This window comes from Fukomys damarensis, unplaced genomic scaffold, assembly GCF_012274545.1.
Source record: "Fukomys damarensis isolate Sample0158 unplaced genomic scaffold, DMR_v1.0_HiC HiC_scaffold_37, whole genome shotgun sequence".
NCBI lineage: Eukaryota > Metazoa > Chordata > Mammalia > Rodentia > Bathyergidae > Fukomys > Fukomys damarensis.
This window is the reverse complement of record NW_022900949.1, coordinates 47,045,445-47,058,145: the sequence shown is the minus strand read 5'-3', so window position 1 is coordinate 47,058,145 and position 12,701 is coordinate 47,045,445. Positions and strand designations below refer to the sequence as shown.

General features: G+C 41.4%; 1 long non-coding RNA gene across 2 annotated transcripts in view; it reads left to right on the top strand.

Annotated features, from left to right (window-relative positions):
* LOC104863154 overlaps nt 1-12,701 on the top strand; it is a 71,272-nt gene that overhangs the window by 23,086 nt on the left and 35,485 nt on the right. For both annotated transcript variants that reach the window (XR_004515496.1, XR_004515497.1), the window contains exon 3: nt 8,845-8,968. This is a non-coding gene — a long non-coding RNA (uncharacterized LOC104863154). The remainder of the gene's footprint in view (nt 1-8,844; nt 8,969-12,701) is intronic.

The window sequence follows — 12,701 nt, the reverse complement described above, 5'->3', positions numbered from 1 at the left end:
TTTTTTTTTTTTTTTTTTTGACACCGGGGACCGAACTTGGGAATTTACACAACTTACACTTACGAAGCAGGCGGCAGAACCACTGAGCTAAATCCCCAGCCCCCCCTGTATTATTCTTAAGACAAACATTTAATAATAAATCCTTCAGCAATGGCTGCCTGCAGGACTGGGGTGAAGGCTGCACTCATCAGGGAAAGTTTCTCTTCATAGAAAAATTTAGTTTATAAATGAAGAAAGAGCCCAGTGTGGTGGCACATGCCTACAATCCCAGCACTCAGGAGACTGAGGCAAGAAGGTTGTGAGTTTGAGGCTAGACTCAGCTACCTAGTGAGATCCTGTCTTTAGTCAATAAGAATAAAAAAATTAGAAATATAAATAAACAAAGAAATAAGGATAGAATTAGAATGGCCTTGATCATAGATGACTCTTTATATCAGGTGCTCCTAAGAGAAGAACACAAAGCTATCATGAAGATTCTGCCCCCAGATTTGAACCTGAACCTGAACTTGTTCAAGCTTCTAGATCCACCTGCCATTGTACAGGAAGTAGCGAGGCAGAGAAAGCGTTAAACTATACTGTGGAGATGCAGTTGGTGAAATTCAGACTGTGCCATACCCTTCTGATTAGAAGACTTTTTTGTTGTTGTTAAAAACAATTTGAGTCATTTGTAGGAAAATGGTTGCATCTTGAGACCATGATGCTAAGTAAAATAAATCAAACACAGAGGTTAAATATCACCAAAATGTAAATAATTTAAAGAGCAAGATAAAGGATAGATGGCAGGAAACAGGGAAGGTAGATTTTGTGGTGATGGTGGGGTGGGGTGGGGCCCAGGGATGTGGAAAGACAGGAGGGCCAGGAGAGAAGCAAAAGGGAAAATGATTAAGATGCACTATGTCTATGCACCACTTCCCCAAGGTGAATGTGAGTGTCGTGTATTGAAAATGTACACTAATAAAACAAGAAACTTATACAATAACAACAACAAAACTAAATCTAGAGGAAATTATAGATTAAAAAGATACCTAAAGCCATATGTACGAATCATAATGTGTGGACTTTTATTTGACAAAAAGAATTGAGATAATTAGAAATTTGAATGCTAACTGGATATTATGTAAATAAGTAAGTATGACTTTTTGGTATGATAATAGTATGATAGGTATGTTTTTAAAAGTCGGCTGCCATCTATTATGGCAATGGTTTTCAGTTTTGAGGCTTTGTCCCCTAGAGGATATTTGGCAATGCCTGAGACAGTTTTGGTTTTCAAATTGGGAAGAGAAGCCAGGGATGTTGTCCTACAAAATAATTATTAGGCCCATAATGTCAGTAGTGCTGAAGACAATATGTATACTAAAGTGTGTGCCAGTAAAATGGTACAATGGGTGGGATTTATTTAAAATTTTATGTGATATAGGAAGCTGGTGGAAGTAAGGGTGGATAGGACTGGTTGATAGTTGGTAGTTGGGGCTGGCTCAGGAGTATAGTACACTGTTATATTCAATCTCCTTTCAGATAACTTTGAAATTCTCTATAATTAAAAAAATCAAAACACCTCAGGAGGTTAATCACCATCTCTGAAGTCCTCTGTGAGAACCCCTTTAACATTTTCTGGTGACTTTGAACTTTTTCTGATCTCATTTAAAGGGAAATTGTGAAATAGGCAAGTGTTTGTTGTTGTTGTTATTGTTGTAGTTCTGGGGACTGAACTTGGGACCTTCACACTAAGCTACATCCCCAGCCCTTTAAAATTTTTTTTTAACTTTAGGCAGAGTCTCAGTAAGTTGCTAAATTGCCTAGGCTGGGTTTGAACTTCTGACTCTCCTGCCTGCCTTCCAGAATGCCAGGATTATAGGTGTGCATCACCAGGCCTGGCCTGAGTTTATTTTTGATGATCTTGTATCCCTCCCTTTCCTATCACCAGGAGAGAGCTGAGCAGGTTGAGCTCCTTCAAGCTGTCTCATCTGCAAATGAGAGATATAAATGAATCTCACTCATCTCAGGGGTTGCTAGGAGATTATGTCTTTTCTGGCATTACCAAGAGTGTGATGATTGCTAGGCAAGATGGTACAGACCTGTAATCCCGATACTCAGGAGGCTGAGGCAGGAGAATCCCCAAGAGTTCAAGGCTAGACTGGGCTACATAGTGAGACACTGTCTCAAAATAAAAGGAGTGTGATGGTTTTCTCTATCCCACAATAATGCAGTCTTTGGTCTCAACTTGAACTAAACTAAAGTCTATTAATTTCATTGTGATTTTCATCTTACAGAATAAATTAGGAAGTAATCATTTTTTTATCAGTTTCCCAGAAGAATTTGTATAAATTGATAAGGTTTCTTCTTTTATATTTGATGAAATTTGCATATGAAGGTATCTGGGTCCAGATTTTTCTATATGGTAAGGTTTTAAACTAAAAGTTCAATTTCTTTTATAGATATAAGGATATTCACTCACACTCTTTCTTTTTGAGTGAGCTTTGGTGTCTTTCAAGGAATTTGTTTATCTCACCTAAATTGCCTAATTTATTGATGAACTTTTCTCATCATCCTTTTAATCTTTGCAGAATATATATTGATATTTCCTCTCTCATTTCTTTCTTTCCTTATTTATTTTTTATTTTTATTTGTTTGTTTGTTTGTTTTTTGGTACTGACAATCAAACTCAGATCCTTGTGTTTGCAAGGCAGGTGCCAGAACCACCGAGCTAAATCCCCAGCCCTTTTTAATTTTAATTTAATTTTATTATTATTATTATTTTTTTGAGACAGAGTCTCACTATGTAGTTCAGGCTGGTCTTGAACTCACAATAGCCCAGGCTGGCCTCAAACTTTGGGGCAATCCTCCTGCCTCAGCCTTCCAAGTTCTGGGATTACAGGCAGGCACCACCATGCCTGGCAATCCTCTCTCATTTCTTAAATCAGTAATTTATGTTTGAATTCATCTCTCAGATGACAACAATTCAACAGAAAGATAAGAATCCTTTTTTTATATGAGAAAAATTGATTTAGAAGTAAAGCTTTTTCTTTTATACATCTGTATAGAGTTGTTTCTTACAGTGAATTAGTGTGGCAGGAAGCTTAAGGAGGACAGTCAGATCAAAAGCTGATCTGTGAGCTTGGTGGTGCATGCTTGTAATCCCATCACTCTGGGAGGCTGAGGCAGAAGGATCCCAAGTTAGAACCCAGCTTGGTCAACTTAGTGACTTAGGGAGACTCTGTCTTAAAATAGAAAATCAAACAGGGCTAGAGATGTAGCTCAGTGAAATGGCCCTAGGTTCAGTCCCCAGTGATGCAAAGAAAAAATAAAAAGCTGAATTGCAGCCTGTTACTCTGTCATTGTGAGAGGAAAAAGCAGAGATGGCATTTGCATGTTTGTTTGTTTTCCACTCTGAGTTAGCTTCAGGGAATCCGGAAGTCTTGATCAGGGCCACTGACTCCAGCATTCTGGGTCCTTTCCAAACCATTCTGTGAACCTCCCTCTTATATGAGAAGCAGGACCTCAAGGATGTCACCATGCTTGTTTCCTCCTAAGCCCTGGAGAGCCTGACAGCCTCACTTGTCCAGAAAGTGTTTGGAGAGCAACTTGAATAGTGGGGAAACCATGGCTTCTGGCACAAGACAGATATAAATTCAGCTTGGCTTTGCCATTCAGTAGCTAGACCTTGGGCAAATTCTGAAGATTCTCTGAATTCTACCTTCCCTGTGTGAAAAATAGGGAAAAATAAGACCTACTTCAAAGTGATCTTGGGGTGTTTAAAGGAGATAATATATGGGTCTGGTGTATTTATCACATTTCAGTGAATATTGAAGTGTGGCCCCCTCATCCTTGCTGGTTAGAAATGAAGATTCTTTAGCTCTCTAGACCTATTAAATCAGTAACTAGGCTAGGACATAGCTCAGTGGCACAGCACTTGCCCAGCATGTGTAAGGCCCTGTGGTGCTTGACTCCTAGCAACTCCTCTTCCCCTGCAAAAAAAATAAAAAAAAAAAAAGAAGAAGAAGCTCTGGGAATGAGAACCCAGGAATCTACTTTTTTTTTTTTTGGTATTGGGGATTGAACTCAGGCCCTTACGCTTGTGAGACAGACAGTGGAACTACTGAGCCAAGTCCCTGGCCCCTAGGAATCTACATTTTAATAAACCCACTACCCTAGGCCATTCTGATAGCCACTGCATACACTACTCTGTTTTTGTTTAAGATGGTCTTGCTATTTTCTTTTTCAGCTTTAATTGAGTTTATTGGTACATTTTAGGGATACAGTACAGTTACATTTATTGTTGGGATCTTGTACCTTTACATGACAGGTCTTGGTTCTCATTTTTTCCCCTTGTCCCTGCCCTCCCTTCACCCCCCTCCCCATCTACAAACACTTTATTTCCATCTTTTCATTATCTCACATTAAGATGGTCTTGCTATTATAGCCCAGACTGTCCTCAAACTCTCGACCCTCCTGTCTCAGCTTCCCAAATGCTGGAATTACAAGCATGTACCACCACAGCTGGGTAGACTAGACATTATTTAGCACATGGTAGAAACTCAATATATTCTAGTTTTTTGTCACTGTCACTGTATTTTCTAGCTATCTGTTCTGCTAGCTTATTATCGGCACTTACAATAATTAAATTCTTTAAGAGTTGAGTTTCTCTCTCTGTCTAATCTTTTTTTCTTTCTCTCTTGGAAGCATTTAGTAACTGCTAGCATTCTATAGGAATTTAGAGAAATTAACTGCATTTCCATGTGCACATAAGGCCAGAACTGGCCCTGGTTGTTCCAGGACTTTCCTTATGTGTTCCACTTGCACAGCGCCTTGCCTGAATTGGGTGTTGGGGAGGTGAAGGGTTCTGTGTGTACCTGCAGTGAAATCTGACCTTGCTTTCTCAGGGACACCAGGAGTGTCATGTCCTCCCACCACCAGGCTCTCTGGGTCCCAGTAAACATACACGTCTGAGCAGTATCATAAACCATTTAAAGAAACGCAGTAAAACATCATCAGTTCAAGCCCCTGGAGTAGATGAGCAAGGAAAGCAAAAGCCAATAAATAAATAAATGGAAATATTGAGTTGTGTAGAAAATTCTTTCATTTAAAAAAATACAATCTTATTTTCATTGCACTCTATGGTTTAAGAAATAAGGTTAGAGGTGTAGCTCAGTGGCACTAATATAGGTGAGCCACAGCAATGTAACAAAAACACCCCACCAAGCACCTGAAAATCGTGTACCTGTAATCCTAGCTAGGCAGATAGCTGAGACAGGACAGTTGCTTGAGAACCCACCTTGGGACTGCTGAGAAAGGAATAATTTCCAATAATATTTGTATACCAGGGTTTAAACTCAGGACCTCATGCTTGCCAAGCAGGTGCAGCACCACTGAGCTAAATCCCTAGCCCTCAGCTTTAATTTTTTCAGTGCAAAAGCAAGTTTCAGGGAATGTTATTAATGTAGTAGTAAGTGAGTCCCATAACCCTTGTTGAAGCCTTAATACAAGCAACTGAAACTTTATATAAAAAAAAGATTTATACCAGGGTTTAAACTCAGGACCTCATGCTTGCCAAGCAGGTGCAGCACCACTGAGCTAAATCCCTAGCCCTCAGCTTTAATTTTTTCAGTGCAAAAGCAAGTTTCAGGGAATGTTATTAATGTAGTAGTAAGTGAGTCCCATAACCCTTGTTGAAGCCTTAATACAAGCAACTGAAACTTTATATAAAAAAAAGATTTATGCATAATAGTAAAAAGCTAGGAAACTCTCAAATACCTATCAGAATGTTAACAGAGAGACCAGTGAATGCATCCTTACAGAGGATTAATGCTAAGCAATGAAAAGGAATGCATTACTGATGCACAACACAAGTGGGTCTTTGCACTGAGCTGTATCCCCAGACCTTTTTTATTTTTGAGACAAAGTCTTGCTAAATCACTAAATGCCCTGGCTGGGCTTGGACTTGCAATCCTCCTGCCTTAGCTCCCAGAGTGCTGGGATTATAGGCCTGCACCACCACACCGGACAGAAGTTCTAAATCTCAATTCTGGAGGTGGTGGTGACAGGAGTGCACACATTTCTTAAAACCCATAAAATGTACACATCATAAATGAGCAAATTTTGTTATCTGTAAATTATGCCTCAATAAAGTTGACTGAAAAACAGGAGGGAAGAAACTAGTCAGTTTCAAGGCCCGGGAGGCCAGTGTGCGGGGTGAGTGGAGCCAGAGCTGGAGTGTGATGGAATGGACAGGAGGTCAGGAGGCCCACATCTGGGCTGCCTGGCTGGAGGGCCAGGCCCAGGTAGCCAGGCTCCATTTATGGGCTGAGCACCCTGGGGAGCCCATGGCAGTGGAGGACCATGTGGCTCGAAACGAAGTTGCTGCTGGCAGAGCGAATATTTGAAGCACGCTTTTCAAGCCCTCTCCCGTTTTGCTCTTAAACTAAACGTGAGCCTCTGATTTCAGCACAAACCTGGCACAAGTCCAAAGCTCATTTAAATTCAATGCTCTGAGCCCCACAGGAACCGTCCAGGGACCCCAAACAATCTTAACCACTCGTGTCACCTTGAAAGGCTACCTTCCAAGCCTTTCTCCAGACTGTGACAATCACAGACATTCCGTGTGCTCCCGACTCCTGTAGTGGAATTACGGCAGAGACTCACCCCAGGAGAATCTGGACGGAAGTCAAGAACGGAGCAGGCTCATGGATGGGCTGCTCCTCTCTCCCCAGCTACCATTTGTTTACCCATCCATCTAGATCTTTCTCAAATAACATTTCACTATCAAATTACAAAATAAAAACATAGTTATTTGCCTCACTTGAAACATATGAGTAAGCATACACTTCCAGGCATGGCAGCACATGCCTGCAATCCCTGCTACTTGGGAGGCTGAGGTGGGAAGATTAGAAGTTCAAACCTGGCCTGGGAACAAATTTAGTGAGACCCTTTCTTAAAATAAATTTAGATAAAAAGGGCTGAAGATGTAGGTCATGCAAAGTATGCATGAGGCCCTGAGTTCAATCTCCAGAACTGTAGAAAAAGCAAAGTGAAATAAAACACAAATAAAAACCACTACAAACAGCTGGTTAACATTTTAGCCTGTGTATGTGCCTGTCCCACTCCCCCACCAGGACTCACACATTTATTTAAAATAAAAGTATGATCTTACCAAACAAGGCATGTTATCTGCCCCTCCACCACTTACTAACTTATTGGAAACATTTCCCGGTGCTATTAAATAGTCCAAGTCCAACCTTCTGTTCAGAATGATTGATGCATACCAAGCCACTGCAGAGCTGCAGGACAGCGTCTGTGCCATTTAGGTGCTGATGAGTCAGTGTGGGTGACCCCCCCGCCCCAGTCTCCATCTTACAGCTGGCTGGTTGTGGCATGGTCTGAGCATGAGGGCAGAAGCACACCAGGACGTACGCAGATGACACACTGCAAACCTCTGTTGGTTTCATATCTGTTCACATCCCATGGGCCAGAGCAAGCCCTGTGTGTAAGCTGCAAACCAAGGAATAAAAGAGACTCCACTACTTGGGGATGAGGAGATTGTAGGGTTACATGGGACAGGATAATGGATGCAGGGAGAGGATTAAATGGGAGGCAACAGCTGGGTGTGGTGGTGCACAACTGTAATCCCACATTTGGGAGGCGGAGGCAGGAGGATCTCTGTGAGTTTTAAACTAGCCTGGGCTACATAGCAAGACCCTCGCTCAAAAAACAAAACAAAAAAAGGGGGTGAGGTGAGTGACAATGGAAAATGCAACCCATAGCAAAGCCTGTTTTCAATGCCAGGTTTGCAAATTTATTTATTTACTAATCATAAGGTACTGCATGCCAGCTCCCATTCTAAGTGCTTTCTAGATATTTAGTCCTCAAAACAAGCCTATAAAGTGAGGATGAGTATTAACTCCATTTTACAGATGAGGAAGCTGAGGCCTGAGGAGGTTAAACAACTTGCCCGCGGAGGCCCAGCTAGTAAGTGGAGGAGTGAGGATCCGCATCTAGAGCTGCCACTGATGAGTAGCATCTTGCTGGACTCCTCCCTTGAATTGTCTAATGACTGTCCCCTCGACCCCTGGACTATGGCCAAGGACAAAGCACCTGGCAGCCAGGCCCTATGAGCACAAAATGCATGTTTATTGAGTGAATTTACTGATTATCCCACCACTTGATATTTAAATAGGTACTAATGTTTTCAGCTATTACAAATTGTTATGGGATTGATTCATATGTTGAAGCCTTATACCCCATTATCTCAGAATGTGACTCTATTTGGAGATAGGGCCTCTGAAGGGGGACTAAATTAAAATGAAGCCTTTAGGGTAGGTCTTAGTCCAGTCTGATTGGTGACTTTCTAAGAAGAGGACATTGGTATATGCGTAGTGACACCAGGGCCTGTGTACACAGAGGGATGAGCTTGTGAGGACAAAGCAGCAAGAGGGTGCTGTCAGTAGGGTGAGCTGAGAGGCCTTAGAGGAATCCAGTCCTGCCAGCACCCCGACCTTAGCTTCCAGAACCACCAGGAAATAATTTCTGTTGTTGGAATCACCCAGACAGTGGCACTTTGCTGTGGCAGCCCTAGCAGACCAATATATAGGCTATGCTGTTTTGTATACTTCACCTCAGTTTGTTCATGTGCTGATCACTACCTGGGAGTCAGCCACACCTGGAGAGGGGTATGTTCTTAACGGAAAATGAAAATCTATTCTCTCCGTAAAACCAAGTGCTGTGACAAGGACCATGGGCTCCATGTCTGTGTTTCTCATGACTCTGGAGTATTTGAGACATACTGCACACTCAGTAAACATCTGTTGCAGGACTTACTAGAACCACACTTTCTTCTCCCTTTCATTTCAGCCAAAGACAAGGCAATAAACTTATCACGGGCTGCTGGTCAAACTGGATGGGGAGAAGTGAAGCAAGGGATTAAGAAAATCAGTCTACGGTCAAGTTTTCTGCTTGTATAGCTCAAGTGAGAATAGTAAGCATCCTTTCTATCTTCTTCTAAGAGCATTGTTAAAAGTGATAACCGCGTCCACCTTACCTGTGGGAGTTCAGTGCTGCCGTTTGGATCCTGGCATCCTGGGATCCAATTGCTGCCATCACATATATGTTTTTTAATTGAATTACTGTAGTTTCCAGTTATATTAGTCTACTTTGATTGCTATAGTTAAATAACTGAAGCTGAGTTCTTCATTTTAAAAAATGAGGTTTATTGATCTTATAGCTTAGAAGACTGACTGAAAGTCCAAGAGTGGGCAGCCCAACTGATGGGCCTCTGGTGAGGGCTCTTGTCAGATGGAATCATGGTGAATGAGTGGTTCTTTTGTTTTGTTTTGTTTTTTTTTTTTGTTGTTGTTTTGTGGTACTGAAGATGGAACATGGCTCTACCACTGAGCTGTATCCCCAGACTTCTTTTTTTTTTATAGGTAGCTCTCACTAAGTTTTCCAGGCTGGCCTCAAACCTCCACTTCTCCTACCATAGCCTCCTGAGCAGCTCTGTACCATAGCACCTGGCCATGGCAGGGACAAGGGTGGTGGTGGTGGTGGTAGTGGTGTATGGAACCTGAGTGGATGGGAGGGATGACAGCCTTGACAGGAAGCCCAAGGAAGGCTGCAGCCCCATGAGAATACATCAGTCCTTTCTTGGGAGAGACCCCCAGTGACCTCCACTAGGCTCTACCTCTTAAAGGTCCCACCACCTCTTAACACTGCCCTGTTGAAAACCAGGCTTCCAATGCATGAACCACAGGGGGAATATCCACAGGCAAACCATAGCTCTGGAAGGTCCAGTGCACAGAGAAGAGCTATCATGGAGCTCTTCCAATGCCGAGGCTCCCCTCACTGACTATTTCTCAAAGTATTGGTGAAAGGTATGTTGTGATCCTCCCAGAAGGTGAATAGTTTTCTTAAGTGACAAATCCACACTCACATTCCAACCTCTCTAAGCCTTGAAATTTCTTCTGTGCTAAACCAAGGGAGAGCAAGCATCTCTAATTTACTCATGGTGAGTATCTTTAATTACTTTTTTTGTTGCTGAGACAAAATACCCAACACTCACAAGTTAAGGAGGAAAGTTTATTTTAGCTCACAGTATAGAGGTTTCAGTCCATACTTGGCTGGCTCCAAGGCAAGGTGAAACAGCAGGTAGGCATTGAGAGGAGAAACGGTTCACAGCAAGTAGAAGGTAGCAAAGCAACAAAATAGCAAAGAAACAACAAGCAACAAGCCTCTTGCTGTCCCCTATATCTTATTACCCTTAATCCTAGGATTGTACCTTTAATCAATCTCATCATCACACACTTTAGATTCAGCCGCTTCTGAAAAAAAAACCCACCTATGACTGCATGAAGCTCTAGGGGGCCCATCTAGACACAAACCATAAATGTAAGCCTTCTTTTGGTCCATGTTTCAGCCAGCCAACCCATAAAACTATTAAAGCCCATTGTAATTCCCCAAGCTACAACATTAAACGCAGTATTTCTGCTTAGTGGAATCATGGCAATGAATTTTGCCTGATTCAACTTTATGTTCCTTCTACCATTATCACACACTATTAATATCCATTCCCGAGGCACCAGGGAGGTAGCTCCATGGTAGAATGCTTGCCAAGCATGTGTAAGGCTCTAGATTAATTCTACAGAACCACATAAACATAAAAATTAATTCCCAAATATGTTTCTCAGATTTCTGCATGTAGAAATAAAACTCACGGATCTGCTGAAGGGCAGTAAACTTCCTTATATGTTATTGTATGTACCTCACTTTTAATAGTGGATACCCCCGCAAGGGTAGCAGTTTAACTGTTGTTGTAATTCAGCCAGTAACATGAACACTTGTGTATGATTTTCCAAAATTTCAACCCTGTAACTATTGGACATAGAATTCTCAGAAGACACCTGCGAATTTGTAGATCATGACACATTGCTTGAGCTGAAGATTCGAATCCCTGAGCTCATCTTTTTCTCTCGTTATTTTGTCCAGCAACATAGGAGGAACCAACCAGTGTCATTAGATATCTTAGCTTTCACAAATATTTGAAAGTATCACATGCAGAGTCATTGAGAGCCTTGCCTCTTATAAGTGATTGATCAGAAGTATCCAGTGCAGATATTTTGTGAATCTCTATAAATAGCTCATAACATAGGCTATCACTACTCTCTATCCTGTTGGAAATACAGTCCTTACCATTTGTAAATCCAATCATATTAGAGAGTTAATTCTAGAAATCAGAAAACCAATTTTAGGAAACTCTTCCTTAAAATTCTGTTCCTCTAGAACGACTCCTGATATTCAAATCTGTATTCATTAGGATTTTCCAGAGAGAAAGAACCAATGGGATAGATGTATTGCTTAACAACAGGGATATGTTCTGATAAATGCATCATTCAATGATTTTGTTGTGTATCTCCTTACCCTACCATAACCTCGTATAGTTTTTTTTTTTTTTTTTTTTTTTTTTTTTACTGGAAATTGAACTCATGGCCTTGCACTAAGCTACATCCCCAGCCTTTTGTAATTTTTCATTTTGAGACAGTGTCTTCCTAAGTCACTAAGATGCCCAGGCTGGACTCGAACTTGTGATCTATGGCCTCAACTTCCCAGAGTGCTGGGATTACAGGCATGAGCCACCACATCCAGCTGTAATTTTTTTACTTATAAATTTTTATTTATTTATTTTGCCCCTGCCCCACCCCTTTTTTTAACTTATAAATTTTTAAAATTGAAAAAACTTGTAAAAAATGACTTATAACATTTAGCTTTGAATATACATTGTACAGCAGTGCAAAAATATTTTATTCTATAAGCTTTATTTTGTTTAATTTTTAAACATTTTTTTGCTATTAGTTTTTAACAAAAACACACATATTAGCCCAGGCCCACACAGGGTCAGGATCCTCTGTATCTTTGTCTTCCACTCCCATGCCTTGTCTCATTGGTAGGTCTTGGAGGCAATAATACCCCCAGAGATGTCACCTCCTATAATAACACTGTCTCCTGAAATCCCTCCTGAAGGATCTGGCTGAGGCTGTTTTAGAGGAGAACTCTCTAAAGTAATGGTTAAAAGTACAGTACAGCAAGCACGAAACCCATAAATAACGTGGTCATTTATTATCGTTATCAGGTATCATGTACTGTGCCTAAATGTACATGTCATACTTTTATAGCATACAAGGCTTGTTTATATCGGCAGCACTACAAACACGTGAATAATATCTTGTGCTATGGCATATGATGGTTCCATCACTAGGTAATAGAAATGTTTATGTGTGTTCTGAGCTGGGATTAAATCCAGGGCCTTGCACATGTGAGGCAAGTTACCATGGAGAGAAAGCCTTGACCCCTTGCATCTTTCTGTGTGTGTATGATAGGAGTTTTTCAACTCCATTTTCATCTGTAGGACCACAGTTGTCTGTGTATCTCATGTCTGACTAAGACATTATGCAGTGCACAGCTACATATAGATACTTGAGGGAAGATTTGTTAGGGAAATTGGCTCATGCAATTATAGAAGCAGAGACATCCCATAATAGGCCATCTGCAAGCTGGAGAACCAGCGGAGCCAGGACATGGGTCAGTCCAAGTCCAAAGGCTTGAAAACCAGGGCACAGCTGTATAGCAATCTGAGGCCCAAGGCCTGAGGACCCAGAGCTCTGATGTCCAATGGCGGAAGATGGACGTGGCAGCTCCAGAGGAGCATGCATTCATCTTTC